The sequence below is a fragment of the Motacilla alba genome, chromosome 8, assembly GCF_015832195.1.
Source record: "Motacilla alba alba isolate MOTALB_02 chromosome 8, Motacilla_alba_V1.0_pri, whole genome shotgun sequence".
NCBI lineage: Eukaryota > Metazoa > Chordata > Aves > Passeriformes > Motacillidae > Motacilla > Motacilla alba.
In genome coordinates, this window is record NC_052023.1 from 17,559,708 (window position 1) to 17,570,582 (window position 10,875).

Genomic DNA, 10,875 nt, shown 5'->3' on the forward strand with positions numbered 1-10,875 from the left:
AAAGAGAAAGTGTCACTATTTTCCTCACAATAAAAGTAGAAAACATAATGGAGCCTCAGACCATGTCTTGTGAAGGAAACACACTTAAACCCAAACATAACAAAAAAGTCTTTCTCTGGAGAGCTCTGTCCCCTTTAGTCTCCAGCTGACCTGCCTCGCCCCATTGGAAAGTCCTGAGCTCCCCAGTGAGCAGTCAGGACTCTGGAAGCATCTGGCAGCCTTTGGTCTGACTGATACTTAAAAGTCTCTAGGGCTGCCTATAGTCTCAGGAATTTCTTTTTTTCATTTATTCTTTTATGAAACCTTTGTTCCTTCCACAGAGTTGTGTGGCTGATCTATTGTGAATCTTTGTTCTATATGGTGTTTTTAATCCTTTTGCTTAGTGTGTGTAAAAAGCTGCAAATTTTCTGTGCCTTGCCTGTCTTTATCCTCAGCAGTGAGGTTCCTTCCACGGCAGTAAGTCAGCAGGGTGGAACGACTGCTCTGCCTGGCTGCTGCCTGCCCATTTGTGCAGGTTGTCCAGACCTGTTCAGCTTTTTCTGCTCTGTAGTGCATTTAAATATCAAGATGGGACAGGTTCTTGTCCAGGATTTCCTAAAATGGGAACCTGGACTTAGGTACTAAAGTGGATTCGGAAATACTGAAGCTTTGACTGGTCTCAAAAGAGCTTTTTCATAGTTTAAATTTTGCAAGAGATTGTTTTTTAGGCATCTCAAGCTTTAATTTTAGGAACCCAGTTTTAGATACCCAGATTTTTGGATCTGGCCCTGGTGTTGTGTAGGTACATGGTGTAGTCTGTCTAAGCAAAAAGATGCTGGAATGGGGTTTCTGTCCTGCAAGCATACGCATGCTCCCCTCTCCAGCCTTGCACACCAGGAGCATGCAGACAATGGCAGTGTTTCTCCCCAAGTTCATGCTGTCTGATGGCACAATCCAGCTGCTTCAGTGTAAATCAAAAAGAGTTTAAAAATGTGCAGGTGTCAAGTGCTGACAGAACAAGCAATTAAAAATACAGGAACTGTAAGATCCTAAGAGAACACCTAACCTGCATTTTTCAATTAATTCTGGCTGTTTGTTCCTCCTCTTCAAGAAGCAGGACCTGTGGCTGCTGTGTGCCTGGCCTGAGAAAGTCAGCACATGTCTCCAAGGGCTTTCTGAAATGTCGTTGTATTATTTTTCTTTTAACATGAGCTAGGGTAGTCTAGGGACCAGTTTCTTTAGGATAGCTAATTCTAAAATATTCAGCAAAGTTTTTCATTGTCAAATATATTGCCTTCAATGTCATTCAATATCAAGCAGCGTGACCAGTTGGGGTGAGAGGAGAAAAACTGTTCTCTTAAATTCTGAACCCTAAGAGGCAGCTGCTTTTCCTTTGTCAGCACCATGGTGCTTTGAGGATGAGGAGGGCTATGGAGAATCAGGCAGAACATTTGCTGTTCCAGCAGCTTGGACTTTCTCCCATAGAGGAGGGGGTGTCCCTACCCCCAGCTTGAGGAATCCACTCCAGTGGAAGAGGATGGGCAGGAGTGTGGGTCCAGCTGGGCCACAGCTACAGAATAAAGTTGAGTTTAAATGCTGTTTTGTCAGGACTTTATCAGGTTGGGACATGCTCACTCTGAGTGTGCAATTGCACTTCCACACTTGGTGTGGTCTGTGCTAAAGGCTGGAAGAAGAAATGCTGAAATAGAGAGACCAAGGGCAAGAATGAAAGTCCTCACTCCAGAGTATTGGTGTATTTGGGTTTTTTACCCACTGTAATTTTTGAATGGTCAGGTCAGAAATGCCTTTCTCTGCAGTGTGGCTGGAGCAACAGCCTGAGTCCTATTCTGTCTGGTGCTGCCAGCCTACTTCTTATCCTTGTTCTCCATTAGGAAGCTCTGTAAGTAATCTCAAAATCAAGAGGACAAAAAGGTGCATTTGAAGCCGCAGCATTAAGGTTCAAAATATCTAGAGGATACTTTAAAATTGTTGGGTTTTATTCAAATTTTCTTTTCATAGCATGATCAACATTTGGTGCCCTGTAGCTGACATTTAAATGAATATTCATGTAAATTTTGTAAAAGAATAAATGGTAGACAATAGGAGGTTCGTAGTGATTATGGTTAATGCTGAAAACAGGAATATGCACCTCAAACCACATGTGTGATTTTCACAGATCAGTTTACGAAGTTGCAGAGAAGTAGGATATTCAAATATTTACTTGTTTTTGTAAATCCAAAAAGATTTTTAAACCACATGTTCGCTGTACTTCCAGAGTTCCATCAGGCTGCATGTATGCACTTCTTAGTCCTTAAAACTAGTAAGATGTCATTAAGACATTCATTGACACAGCCACTGTCTACGTTAGCTAGACCTTCAACATTATTAATTCAGCTCTTCCTGCATTTGCATGCAGCACCTCAACTACAAGGCTTTAATGCTGTTCTCTGTTTTGTTCTGCTGTCAGGTATTCAGCTCTGGTGTCTTCTTCACTGAAGAATTTCTATATTACAGCTCTGAATACAATCTGTTTTGTATGCTCATGAACTAGCTCTAGGACGCAACCCCCCTGTATTTTATATTCTGCACTTGTTAATTTTTCATTTCTCTGGCACCTTAGTGAAAAGTAGTCAACACAGTTAACAATATACATTGTGCAACAATAAATATTTTATTTGCTATATAATCTGCACAATTCACAAGTTTGATTTTTTGCTGGGAATTTGAATAAATCTATAATTTTGAATATTTGGTGAAAACTAATTTTTTATAGTATATTGCACTATAATCACTGTAAAATGTATGATCTGGTTTTTAATGGGAGCTGTAAACATTACCTTTACTTTTTTCCCTAACATCGCTAAACCCTAATAAAGCTGTTTTATAGGCAGAGTAGTTTGGAGCAAGAAATACAGAGGTTCCACCCTGGGAACAGTATATAATTCATATACTAGTAAATTACAGTGTATTCCTTACACAAGATAGCAGGAAGGAGTGTCTTTTTTCAAATGTGTCTAAATACTTATATATCTACTTTATATATGAAGCTGTTGCAGTTTTTTGGTTTTGTTGTGTTTCTTGTTTATGCCGTTGGAACAAACAGATTTCTTTATTTATATCTAGCTTGTGGTTCCTGTCCTGGTCTTAAGCCCATTGTAATTAAGGAAGAAATTCTGTTCTTTTCTACCCCAGCATTTCCCCTCTATACATACAAGTTTGTGTTTCTGTTCATGGTTTCATATACAGGAATGTAGGGATGAAGATTGCTTAGTTTCCTTATATATTAATAGATTAGGTTTTTATTGTTGCACACACCTAGAAATTGTGCTTGATCCAGGAGACTAAAAGATAAATTACTCTGTATGCAGGGTATTGAACTCCTATCACTATATTGTGATATATTAATTCTTTTTTTAATGCATTCATCCTCACTATGTGCCTATGAGATAGGGAGTCTAAGTCATAGTTATCTCAAAGATAGGGGATTAAGCCACAGAAAAACCCTAAGCAACTTGACTAAGGCTGCACAGTGTGTTTGGAGCAAAATGGAGAGTGATCAGAGCTCTGAGTGGTGATGTTAAGTACGGGATCGCTCCCCCTCTGTTCCAAGGCTTCAGCTCTTGCCTCAGAAGCTATGCTTTCATTCTGTTAGACTAAAATTCCATTTGAAATAAAACAGTATTTCTAAATGGAAGTATCATAGTCTGCAAGCCAACCATTTAAATACCATTTTACTGGGAATGTAATTCCCCATCATTTTCCCCTGTGACTTTTGTGTTTTTGGAACTATTGACCAAGTCTCTTGATGGAAAGTTGCAACACTGGTGCCTATTTGAATATAAACAAGATTATGACAAGAAGATGGCACAGCTGATTTTTGTGGAAGGATTTTAAGTGCACAGGGAGAAAAATATTTTCATGTCCTCCAAAGGATGAGTGAAAAAAGGAGAAAATGAACAATGCCTATCAGAGCAAAGTTACTTAGCATAGCTGGCTGCATTTAGGATAGTGAATACTTTCCAGATAGGAGTAATGAAAGCTCAGGTGCTCAAACAGTTTGAAATGAGACTGGCAAATGTGTTCAGAAAACAATCTGTGATTAAAGAGTGTCTGTTCTGATTATAGTGTTTGTTACTGTGAAAGAAACTCGTATTTGGTCATGCATTTGTTCCAAAACTGGTGACCTAAATATTGATGAATGTTTGCAAAATTCTGCAGTAGGTGCACGGATTAGCTCCAGGTTTAGAATTCCCTCAGGTAAGACGAACTATCAGTTGTTTCTCCCAGATGAAGATAAATGTGTTTGTGTTGACAAAATAGTTGTCTTTTTTTTTGTAATGGAGGACTTTAATACTGCTTCTTTTAAATGTCATCTACCTTCCCAATATCTTTCTTTTCTACCTTATCTGCTCTCAAAACCTCAGGATGAATCTTACTGAACATAAGCAGTTGTTGAGGTTTCATAAACCTCATCTTGCCTCCTTGTGTGCACTTAGTGAGTAGAAGGTGTTTACACCCACTTTAACAGTGGCTTTTGTTCTGACAGTACCCTCCATGAGGCTTGCTGGCTTGCCACTGAACTGAAGGGGCTGTGCACAGGACACTGCCTTGTGTTTTAGCTGGGAACTGTAACCCACAGATAGAGGAATTCCGTCATCCTCCTACACTAAGTAGTGCAATTTATTTGCTTTTAGACCTATGGATCTTTGTGTAAAACTCCTTCTGCATTTTCATGTCCTTTACTATCCGACTTTTCTGGCTCTAATCATCCTTTCCCAGCTCTTCCTTTTCCTTGTTAAAGATATGGCTGTCACTGAGCTGCCCCTTGCTTATCATCAGCAAACCCACCTTTCAGAAAGATATACCTTTTTGGCATGTCTGAAGTCAGTAAGATTTAGCCTTGTCATCCTTTGTGAGAGTCCCATCATTGACTATAACCCCATGGTTGACTGCTGTGTTATGCAGAACTAGGCAGGCTGCAAGGATGTCAGATGTGGTATTGAGTCTGTGCTTTGACAATTGGAAAAGACACTGAGAATGAGATTTCACAATCCCAGAAGACCTTTGAGTGATCAATGAATTCTGAGTAAGTGAACTAGTAAGTGAACTTCTGCTGGTATAAGGGCAAAATCAAATTAGATCCATCAGCTGTTTCTGTCCTGGATAGCCACTGTCACCTAGAAATTATACAAAAAAAAAGTAACTAAATATGATGTATGAGACAGGGAATCAATGATGTGTTAGAATAAATGCAATGTAGCAGTAAATCAAGCATCTAAAATACAAACCATAATCTAAAAATGTTGCCAAGGAGAAGACATTTTCTATTTTCAAAATTCATGAAAATTAGGACTGAACAGACTGGGGAATAAATCCTGTTCAAAGTTCACTTAGTAAACTAGTGATGTTATGAGACTGAGCTTTGATACGCTGGTGCAGTACAGGCTCATCACATTCCAAGTTGGCATTCTGATGTGAAAACGCTTGTCTCATTATGAATAATTGACAGAGCACATGATGTTATTCACTACAGGAGCCTATTAACTGAGCTTTGGCAGCAGGATATAGTTGCAGGGAATAGCCTTAAATATAAGATAAAGGATATTAACTAATCCTTGTAGTTTCCATTCAGCTCTAAGGACAGTGGTGACCTGCCATGATGGGAGTAGATTGCTGTGGTCAGTCTGGAGAATGTCTTCTCAAAGGCTGTACTGTACCCTGAGGCTCCTCAAGTGCCCAACATTCTGCATTTAAGGGGGGAATTGGTATTGAAGTGGGGCCACTGACTACAACTAGTGTTTATTTAATTTATGTGAAGTGCTGCAGAGAACATCCTCTAAAGAGCAAAATTGCTTATGCTTGGCCATATACGTGTGTTCTGTGATGTTCACCACTTTCTTCCCTCTCTGCCTGACATGTCAGTGAATGTTGGTCATTGAAAGAGGCAGATGAGTAGGATCTGGTGATAACTATGGCTTGAGAAAGTTTAAGTCATAATTCAACACTCAGATCTGAATTAACAGCTTCACATCATAAGTTATTATGCAGAGAAGTAGGAACTAGAAAATTTTTTATGTTTATTTTGTTTTCTTCCCCTCGGAGAAAGAAATTATATTCACAACTTATAGCTCTAAGGTCCTTAATTGGTTTACAATCAATCTGCAATTGTTCTTTGTTCTTCAGGGACAAGAAAGCCTAAAATATCCTGTTTTGTCATTAAAATAATCAGATTTATAGAACCTGTATTTTGTAATCAGTATAGTCTGTTCTCCCAAGTGGCAGGCAATATTGATGACATGTCTGCAAAAGGTGAGTTAGACCAAACTGCTGAGCAGTAGCAAGGGTGCTGATATTGGTGAAACAGAGTATTCTGTCCTGGAAGGGAACTTGGAAAGGGGTGTATCTTTTCACCTGGGGAGAGAAGGGTAATGTTGTATTTCTCATTCATGTTAATCTTATTTATTAGCTGGTAACTTTGTGTCAGTTAAGTTACAAGATGAAATTTTTTCCTAATAATACAGCAGTAAGAGACTTGTAGATATACTGAGTTATACAGCATCTCTTGCATCTCATTATGATGTAGTAAATGGTCCCTAGATACCATAGTGTATTCAGACCAAACCTATTCTTCACTTCTGTTCTTAATTAGCAACAAAAAGATAAATAATTTTGCTGTCATTTCAGCACAATAATAATCAGGGCAAGGCAATGACCAACGAGCCTTGCCCTAAATCCTGTAGCAATAAATGTTCAAACAAAAAAATCCCACTCCCAACTTTGATTAATTAACTAGAGATGAACGATTTGGCTGTCAAAGTCTGTCAGTGCCATGAAATGAAAATAAAATCAGTGGCAATGCCCCGTGTGTGAAGCCACTCGTAGTATCTAGCCTTAAACATTAGCACTGAAGCTCCAACTCCAGCCTGCTCCCCACCCCCATTCATTAGCTTTCTAAATCCTCCTGTCTTTGTGGAATCACTGCAGCAAGTTGAAAATGATATATGTAATGAAAACCCTGTCTGCCTAGTGCAGAGAGGTGGAGAAAAAGACTTTTCTTAGCAGCCGCTGCTGTGCTGATTCCAGCAACGATTAGTGCAGACTTTGTTAGAGAAGCTCACCAAGAGCAGAATATTGAGGCACGAAAGGGAAACACATTGTATCTAAAGGTTTGTGCCTGCCTGGCTGGTTTTGTTTCCTTTTTGAGTGCTATGACCAAATTTGCAGAGAGACTTCAGTCTGAGAGAAATACAGATGCCTTTGAGGCTTTGTTATAGTTTGGGGCTATTTTCAATACTATGTTATAAAGTCGACATTATCTTTTCAGTGCAGGTACCCGATGAGCAAGAAACCATTCAGTTTCTGCTTCAAGTGCAGGCAGAAGAAATGGCACTGCATCATAGCGCAGTCCAGTTCAACCCAGTAAATGATTGGTATGGGGAAAATACCAAAAGATAAATGTTTCTGAGTTTTTCATGAACTGTGTACACACAACCATATGTTTGTTATTTAAAAAAAAAAAAGATTTCATATTCTCCTGCAAAAGATTTGATTTTTTAGAAGCATTGGATTTCACAGTGCTGATCTAAGTCAGTGACAGTGTGGGTGTTCAGCATCTCTGATGCCAAGCTATAATTGTACCTGATAAGTCAGGGTAAGAAACCTGGATGTTTAATTATCTGATGCATAACAGGGGACTCAAGCACATTCTGCCATAATGTGAAACAAAATCTGTCTCATAACTACACAACAGTGGCTATTTTCTTGGTGGGAATGTAAATTTATTATAGTCCAGATGTAGCATAGCCTAACAGGCCAGCAATGCAGCTTTAGGGCTTCCAGTTCTATGGCCATCCCATTGGTTTCAATGAATCTACATGCAAGCTGTTGTGGTTTGGGCACAGAAGGCTTTGAGATATTTGCATTCACACATACACAACCACATTTTTCCTTCAGGTGTCTGGACAAAATTTCATCTGTTTCTGAAGCTCTTTGGTGTCACGGACTGTAGAATACATCTTGGAGCCAGATGCTGTTCTTGACTGCTAGACTTTACAGTCAGATTGTGTTGTTAAAGATGCTTTTTAATTGACTTGGTATTTATCCCACACATGGCATATAATCCAACTGTTGTTTGTATCCTGGTATACCTTGAGGTGCCCACAGAGATAAAAGCTTGTTTAATACCCAACATGCTGGAAACTTGTATTATGAAAAAGTCCTTCTTGCCCTGAAGAGTTTTATAATTTTCAACTAACGTGATGTGAAAAACAGGAGGAAGGAAAATGGATAGCACAGAGATGTGAAATGAGTTGCCCAAGTTCTGTCAGCTGGTTTCCAGCTTGTAATCCAGTCCCTGAGCAATGAATCACACTGCTTACCAAAGGCCAATTTGTGAAGGAATGAGCTCCTACTGGGAAGCAACAGGCTAGTACATGCCTATTGACTTCCCTGCCAGATCCTCCGTGTCTTGGCGCTGTGCTGTGCTTTACTGCTCAGCACATTGTCCAAAAATGTTCACAGCATAGCTCAGAGGTAGCAACAGACTTGGAAAAAGCCACAGATGACCCTTTTCTCTGTGTGTGTGTATTCTGGATGCATGCATAAAACTCCTCAGGATGGCAGAATATTATTACAAACAGTTACAACTACATTTGATTAATGTCTTGTCTCAAAATCCACTTTGAAAAAAAGCCTCAGGTATTAAAATGATAGACATGTATTGCTAATCAAAATGATGCATATTTTTAGGATACAAGAACTCTGGGCTAACAGTGCTCAGTCTAGAAGTGTTTGCTTTTTCTTGTAATCAAAGATACACATTTACTTCTGCAATCTTAGCATCCAACTTCCTGAACCCATTGGGCTTCTGTTTGGGTTGCTCAGTCATGATCAGATATTACTGAAGATCAGGTGGCTTCTTGTTTTGAATTGAGAAGATAAGGAGATATTCTTACTTCCAAGTTCTATGTCTTTTCAGCTATTGTGATGCTTAATAGAGATTCCTTTGAAAATATTCATTCCTGTTAAGTTTGCTTTCTTTTCCATTATAATTCCTTCATTGCATATATTACTGATTTTTTTTTAGTGAAAACATCAAAAATGTGTTTATGCCAAATGCTCTCAAGTTAGAAATCCTGTGTTCTGTGGACTGTAGGATGTGCTGCTCTGTTATATTTTACCTTTGTCCCCTGAAATATTTATTTAAAAATAGCCAGAAACAGATGACAGCCTAACAAAAGGCCCACACTGTACTGTACTGTGTCCCCTCCTCCCTCCCTGTGTCCCTTGTTCTAGCAAAACTCCTTTGCTTTCTCCTTTGATTTGCATCAATCTACCTTCAGAATTTTTCAAACATTGCAGTGCATTAAACACTACAGCAGATGGTGCTTTTTGACGATGCCTTTCTACACGAAGCAACATTTTGTAGTGTATGCTGCATTATCAAAAAATCAAACATGTAATTATGCAAATATGTATGCCTTTATAATAATCAAGTTTTATTGTAAATGGTTGATGCACATCAATTTGATCCTGTAGTGCTGCTTTAAGTGCAGTTTAAGTGGCTTTTCAGTGTACCCAGAGGCAACACAAATGCATCTCTGGAATATTAATAAAATTCTGAATCTTTGAGACACCAACTGGTACAGCATTGCTTATACTGATTGAAACTAAATGCTAATCCTTTCCTTTATTTTTAAAAAAGTCCCCTTTGTTATTTAAAACACTGATATTAGTGTGATATAAAGGGCCATTTTATTTTAAATTGTATTGTAATGTAGTTGTTAAAATAATGTCTAATCATACTATATTCAGATTCTACAATGTATATTTGATGAGACAAGAATCCAGTCATTTTACAGCCATGAAAACAGAGATGTATGTTAATATGTCCGGTTGTTCTAATTCTGTAAATTTATTAGGGAAATATCTGGTTTCAGATTTTAATCCTGAAGGCTTCCAAGTAACTGATTCCTGAATGCTCACTCGGAGATGGTTTTGCTTGTGAAATTTAATAAGGTAGATTCTTGCGGGGGAAAAAAATCAGCAAGGATTTTGACATCCATAATGAAGTGTAAACTTTATTATTGATCTGGTGCTGCCTTTTCTACCTTGGTTAACTTGGTTGGTCTAATGACAGCCGTCTCTGAATGCACACATACACATTCTGCTGTGTTTGAATCAGCAGACAGGCTGTGGATATAGATAAATCAAGACTGTAAATTATGTTTTGCCTGTTTATTCCTGCTGTTCTAAAAGCAGGGCACGAAAGGAGCAGATTTCATTGTTCACAGGAAGAAGGCAGTAGCTATGCCATGTCCCTCTTACCAGTTCCAATAGGTTGGATGTTTATTTTTTGGGTTTCCTTTGTTAACCTGAAGGCAAAGAAATGAATATGCTTCCATCCTTGTGCTGCCTGGACTTTGCTCAAAACTGATTTCCTGTAAACTTAATGAAGCCTTACAGGTTGAGCTTTCACTCAGTAAAATTTTTGCCTTCCTTTTGGATCTGTTTCCAATTTACCTTCCTCACCATCTCTCTGCCCTGCTCTTTTTGTTTCATGTGGTTGGTTACTGTCTCTCTGCCCTTTGTCCTTCCTCTACCTATTTCAGTGGTATTTTTTTGTTTCCTTTCTGGGCTTGTTTGTTATCCCTCTTCACTTTTCCTCCTCACAGACTTTGCCTCCTCTGTCAGCCTTCTGCTCCTCAGTTTTTTTCCAAATGTTTCTCTCAGTTTTTCCATTTGGTTCCTGAGTCCTTCCACAAATGTGTATTTCCTAGCTCCCATTCTGCTTTCTACATTCCCCTTCCAGGTTTTACTCTGTCTGATTTCTGTGTTTATCTTTTTTATTTTGTCCCTACTTTTCTCAATTCAGACTGGTTTAAAATACTGCAAGAA